This window comes from Dermacentor silvarum, chromosome 4 (genome assembly GCF_013339745.2).
Source record: "Dermacentor silvarum isolate Dsil-2018 chromosome 4, BIME_Dsil_1.4, whole genome shotgun sequence".
Classification (NCBI taxonomy): domain Eukaryota; kingdom Metazoa; phylum Arthropoda; class Arachnida; order Ixodida; family Ixodidae; genus Dermacentor; species Dermacentor silvarum.
In genome coordinates, this window is record NC_051157.2 from 136,690,843 (window position 1) to 136,697,617 (window position 6,775).

General features: G+C 43.6%; 1 pseudogene; it reads left to right on the plus strand.

The window, feature by feature from the left end:
* The first annotated feature begins 1,225 nt into the window (after positions 1-1,225).
* LOC119451110 (U1 spliceosomal RNA) lies at positions 1,226-1,372 on the plus strand (annotated as a pseudogene).
* Positions 1,373-6,775: the final 5,403 nt, after the last annotated feature.

Genomic DNA, 6,775 nt, shown 5'->3' on the forward strand with positions numbered 1-6,775 from the left:
ACGAGGCAATCCGCAGAGGTACTGCCGATGTCACTCGCGTTGCCTAGCCGCGCATGCGCTGAAGCACTAGAGATGACGTCACCTCGCGTTGCCTAGTAACCGCCATCGCAGGTGCGCACTCACTTTACCTGACACAGACACGGCTCCTGCCTGCCTGCCTGCCTGCCTGCCTGCCTGTGTTTTTGGCATGCCTGGAACGATGTCGCTCGTAGGCGCTGAGGCATCCGGCACTAGTCAAGCGAAATGTCGCGAAAGGGAAGGTACTTTCGAATATCCTCACTCGAGTATACCTTCCCTACACGCGTACTTAAGTTAAACCAAGACCTAGGAGCCACCAAGTTAATACCTAGCAGTACAACCAGTAAGACTTGAGGATTGACACTTTCGCTGTGCCTAAGCTTTGCACGACCGGGTGCAAACTTGCCCGCTTTTTTCATTACCTTGGAGTACTTTGGCAAATGAACTTGACATCGAGGAACAGGGCGCCGAAAAAACTTTGAAAAAAAAACGTGCTGAATAATTGAGATGTTTATTTTTTATCCGTAAGTACACTACCATGCAATAGTATTTGATTTCTTTTGCCAGTGTTCTCTTGGGAGAAAAGTTGCCAATTTTTGGCAGGAGTTTTCCGTCACAAAGTGACAACGCTTAACAGAAAAATAGCGCTGTCTTGATTCCGGTAGCTTTACCTTAGATCGAGAGCAATATTTGACATAACAATCTTATCATAATGTTGCTTTCTATACCGTTTCATTCTGCGTTTTAGTTGATTAACTTCTCTCGTTACCCACCGGTTACCACGACCTATCCGTTTCATTTCATTAGGAATGAAGGTGTCAATGCAGTGCTGACAGCATCTTCTAAACTTTGTCCAAGTTAAACTTCGTTCTTAGAAGACAACGACAAAGCGAGTGCAAATGATCACGTGCAGTCACTTCGTTGTTTTCCAAGGGGTGCTGGACGGCAAAATAGTCATTTCTGAGGTTGGTATTCATGCTACGTAGGCGAAAATAAGTACTTAGTTACGATTAGCTTTCCTATCTCGGAATATACTGCAAATTCAGATTAAAAGTGAAACGCTGGCATTTACCAATTTTGCATTTCACGCGATACCGATGACATGAAGGGCGATTCTCAAGACAACATTTGAAATTCGGCAAAGTACTTACCATCTCCGGATGGAGTGCGGTAGTCTGAGGAATGCCGGGCTTTCGCTGTTGACTCTTCACGTACCTGGTGTCGGGCGAACGCTGATCATCGAGGGCGCGCCCCGAGAAGAGGCTTCTCGCTGACTCTCGCTGTTATCCCAAAGTGGGATAACGGGGCATATAATTTTTGGTAGTGGGGGAGGGCTCAACTAGGCCCTCCTCCCAATTGAGGAATTAAAAGAAAGATTGTGGTCATAACCTGCACATAGTGAGCTGTGCCATTGGTACGCTCCGTCGCATGGATTCGGCAGCAGCAGCGGCGGAGTGCACGCATTCCACTGACGCCGTTTCTGCAATACTTTTGCAGGTTGGTGAAGCATTTCCAAACATATCTGCTTATATTTTTGCGCTTATACTGCTGCTGCTGCTGCCGCTGCCTTTGGTTTGCCGGCTGCCTATTTTCGTTCATGTTGTGTGTAACTGTCATTTCAGTTTTGTGAACGATAGCGCGCATCATGAATCCTAAGGGTAATTGCGCCTGCGGCAAGTGCAATGATGTTATAGATGAGGATGAACCCTATTTGGCATGCACTGACTGCTCAATCTGCTATCATCTGGGTGGCGCCTGCTCCGGCGTCTCTGAGAATACGTTCAAGTCGAAGCGTGATGAGTGTAAGAAGTCATGGCGATGCCCTTCATGTCGAAAAAGCAAAGCAAGTGCTTCAGCACCGAAGGAAAATAATGAAACGATAGCTTCCATGCTTAATTAACAGGAAACTTGGTGAGCTTCTGCCCTTGAAGCAAACTGTCAGTGACATAGAGGTATCGGTACAGCTGCTATCTAGCAAGTATGACAGTATTCTTGAGGCCGTTGCCAGACATGACACTGACATCAAGGCTCTCGGGGGCAGAGTGACCAAACTTGAGAAGCTAGACACGAATAAAGAACTACTTGCTGTGTCTGCCGCAGTCAATGACCTTGAATATCACAGTCGTAAACTAAACCTGGAAATTCATGGCATTAAACAAGAAAAGAATGAAAATCTAAGGGATAAAATCAACACTCTAGCATCAAAATTGGAATTAGCTCCTCTGACTAAAAATACTGTCACTTCGGTTCACAGGCTTTGTCGAAGAATGACAGGACGCCAGGTGTTATTATCCGTTTTTCGAGTCAGGAAACTCGAGATTGTTGGCTTGCTAAAAGAAAATATCTATCTACTGCCCATCCTGGACTTTTTATAACAGAAAACCTCACTGCGCAGAACAGAATGCTCTTGAAAGCCGCAAAAGAATGGGCACGTGCAAACAAGTTCAGTTTCGCTTGGCACCGAAACGGGAAAGTGTTCGCACGAAAGAAAGAGGGAGAGAATGCATGCCTGATTAGGTGTACCGCGGACCTTGCGAAGCTTGTAGCGTAACCTGAGTGGGTAGCTCTTTGCCTATGACGACAGCATCACTTATTCACTCAGGTCAGCTACCAGTGACCATTCAGGATTTCATTCGCTCCCATCTCGGTAGATCCATAACCTGTATTCATTTAAACTGCCAATCTGCAAAAAACAAAAAGAATGAACTCGATGTACTTTTCAGCAGAATTAACTTGGAAATTCACTTTATTATGTTGTCTGAAACCTGGTACGACCGCCATACTATACCCTGGTGTTTGCTGAAGTATCAGTGTTTCACGCGGTCTAGAATGGGAAGTCGAGGTGGTGGAGTCAGTATGCTTGTACGCGATAATTTCAATATAGAATGTATCCCTGATTTTTGTTGTGTGACCGACGATTATGAAATCTTGTCTGTTTTACATGCTCGCACCGTGTACTCTGTTGTATATCGCCCGCCTCGTGGTAATATACAATTCTTTTTTTGCATTCCTGGAAAAATTCTTAAACTGCGTTGCTGAATTGCAATACAAAATTGTACTCGGCGGAGATTTCAATATCAACATGTTAGAACGTTCCAGCATGACTCGTAACTTTGAATTACTATTACAGTCGAATGGCTGTTTGAATGTCATTAATGCTCCCACTAGAATTACACTTGACACGTCTACATGCCTTGATCTATTCATCACTAATTATGGCTTGAACGAGATTAATTCTGGTGTTTTATCATATAGCCTTAGCGATCACGTGCCTATTTTTTTATCTTTACAAGGAAAAGCTAAAATAACTCCTGTAAATGACATTCCGTCCCAAATAATCACGCATGCTAGGCTAGTATGCTTTCATAATGAATTAAATCAGGTTGACTGGAGTGTACAGTGCTTCTTGTGCTGAAGTGGCTTACAACACATTCTTGCAAATATTTATCGCCGCCTATTTGAAACATTTCCCTTCGCGTTCACACCGCACAAGGCCTTCAAAGATACGCAAACCTTGGGTTACGAAGGATTTATTTGAAAAGATTTAAAAAAAGGGAACATTATTTAATCAATTCCTTAAGTCACGAGATCCAGCCGATCTTAAAGCGTTTAAAAGTTTCCGCAATGGGCTGAACAAAGACTTACGTACTGCTAAACTTGCTTTCTACCACAAATCATTCGCGCTATGCAAAAACGATAGTCGAAAGCTGTGGCATAAGCTCAATTTATTGATGAATCGAGTACCCACTCCCGCCACTGCGCTACGAATCGTGCATGATGGGGCTGAACTGAGCGGCGACTTGTTGCCTGATTGTTTCAATGATTATTTTGTCTGTCTGCCCCACCAACCCGTAAGTGCCAATGCCTGCCAATTTATTACTACCACTTGCCCAGACTCGATCTTCATTAACCCTACAACTGAATCAGAAGTCACCTCACTTTTTTTGAGCTTAATAACAGTCATGCCTGTGATGCTGACGATATTCAAATTAAACCTGTTAAGTTCGTCCTGGACATAATTGCGCCAGCATTAGTTCATATTTATAATATCTGCCTCTCGTCAGGAGTATTCCCACATGAAATGCAGACGGCGAAAGTAACCGCAATATTTAAAAAGGGTGATAGAACCATGTTGTCAAATTACAGGCCGGTGTCGGTTCTGCCAGTTTTTTCTAAAGGCCTAGAAAAGATTATATCTTGCAGGATAATTAACTTCTTGGATAAACATAATCTGTTAACGAACCAGCAGTATGCTTTTCGCAAGAATAGATCCACTCAGCTCGCTCTATTAGAGCAAAAAGAATTTATCCTAAATAATATTGAAAAAGGTCTGTTTACACTAGGGGTCTTTATAGATTTCTCGAAAGCTTTTGATTCCATTAACCATGAGCTCTTGTTTTCTAAAATGACATATTATGGCATTCGTGGCAGTGCCCTTGACCTCATTAAATCCTACCTAAATCACAGAAAACAGTTTGTACAAATAAACAATAAGGCATCTCAAACTCGTTCAGTTAATATTGGTGTTCCACAGGGCAGCATTTTAGGGCCCCTTCTCTTTAATATTTATGTTAACGATTTAGTGAACATTGATGGGGACTCACATTTTGTAATCTATGCTGATGATACTACGTTATTTCTTTCGTCTACAAATCCAAATGATTTAGTTCAAGGGCTAATATCGTACTGGAGAAGTTATATAAGTGGTCAGTAGAAAATGGCCTATGTATTAATTCCTCAAAAACTAAAAGAGTGCTATTTCGGACTAAAAATATGCAGACCACTTTGCAAGAAGACCTGAGGATTAATTCCTGTACGATTGAAATCGCTGAATCTATAAAATATCTAGGTGTACACTTTGACCAACACATGACCTGGAATAATCATACAGATTTCGTTGCAGGCAAACTGTCCCAAATTGCTGGTCTGATCTACTCACTGAACTTTCTCCCCCGTTCCATTAAAGAGTTGATATATAATTCCTTATTTATGAGCCACTTAAACTACTGTTGCCTTGTATGGGGTACGACTTCTGCAACTAACATTAAGAAGTTGTACGTACTACAAAAGAAAGCAGTTCGTGCTGTATGTAACAAGCCGTACGACTTCCCATCTGCCTCCTTATTTCAACAGCTTAGAACGTTGAAAATAACAAATCTTATGGAGTACCGTCTGGCAATAGCCTATAAAAAGGAACAGAAAAGCAATATAAGCCTTATACAGTCAATAGCCCAACTCAACAAGCGTAAAGCAACCTACACAACCAGATTTCCAGAATACTGGTACACACCTCACTCACGTACCAATTACGGCAAGCAAATGCTATGTTCTAGACTGCCTAGGCTACTCAATGATCTGTTGAGTAATGAAATTGATGTACTGTCGTGTTCACCAGTTGATCTTTATAACTTTTTTTCACGCCTCTAAATGATTCAGTTGTGTCTTTCTTTGTGTTTAAACTATGTCTGATTCAGTTATGATTCAAATATGTATTTCTTTATTGACTAGATGATCAATGTTGTTGTATTAATATAATCGCATTTTTTTACATAGTCATTACGAAATATGTTGCTCCACCCTGCTGCTCGGATGTTTCTGGGTTCTTGGGACCAGTCAAGATGCCATGAGCAGCTTTTTTTCCCACTTTCCCACCACAACACTGTATTGTACATGTTTTGTGGAAAATAAACATTCATTCATTCATTCATTCATTCATTCAAGCTACGCAAATAGTGCGGCTGTCAAATCACTAGCCCTTCCCCTACCAAGAAAATGGGGTAAGCGAAGGTTGTCGTGTATGTACGTTACCTTCGTCAGGTATAAAATAAACGCTTACAATCTAACCATCAAGGAAACAAATAGTAAAACGAAACAAAAGTCAAAGTTGCAGGAAAGGGAAGGAAAAGTAGTAGGTCAGGTAGACACACGACAAAACGTCGCTTACCCCCATTTCCTCGACAGGGGGAGGACTGATGAGTCTTAGTTTATTGCGATAGCAATTATATGTACACTCAAAGAGGATTTCTGCCGTCGCCGTGAGGTTTCGTATGACGTCAACTATGCGCTCCGGGGCTCGAGCCCCCTCCGGAACTTTCCCGGGTGCGAACGCGGGCAAAACGGCGACGGCATCGACACCAGTTCTGCGCGTCGCTAGTGCTGCTGCATGTCCAAGTTTATACAGCAGATAAAACTACTATCCTTACTCCGTATTTTCTACTAAGTTGCTATCGCAATTGATGCTTCGCCTTCCGGGTGAAAATGCGACATTTTATTGTGATAGCAATTATGTGGACACTCCTAGGCGGATTGGTGCCGTCGGCATCGTCGTCGCCGTCGCCGTGAGGTTCCGTATGACGTCAACGGCGATGAAATCGTCGCCGCGCTCCGGATGCTATATGTGCGAGTGAAAGGGAAAGCGGGACGCGCGCTTTCACGGGGAGGGAATGCACGTCGGAGAGCAAACGCGCGTTCTGCGCCGTGCTCCCTGAAGGGCTGCAGAATTAAGCGTCTCTTTCCTCCTTTCCTTATATAGAGAGCAAACGCAAGTTTTCCGTCGCCCGAAAGGCCAGGGAGGACGGGAGAGAGGGAGGGGAGGCGACGTTTAGCTGCGGCACCAAATGCGTATTCATATAAAAACGTTGCGAGGCGAGAAGGTGGGTAAGATTTCCGACACTGCTCGACGAGCGTCCCATTATGACCTCGTCGAAAACCTTCGAGCCGCCCCCAAAGGCGCCGGCAACAGTCACCAACGCCGCGC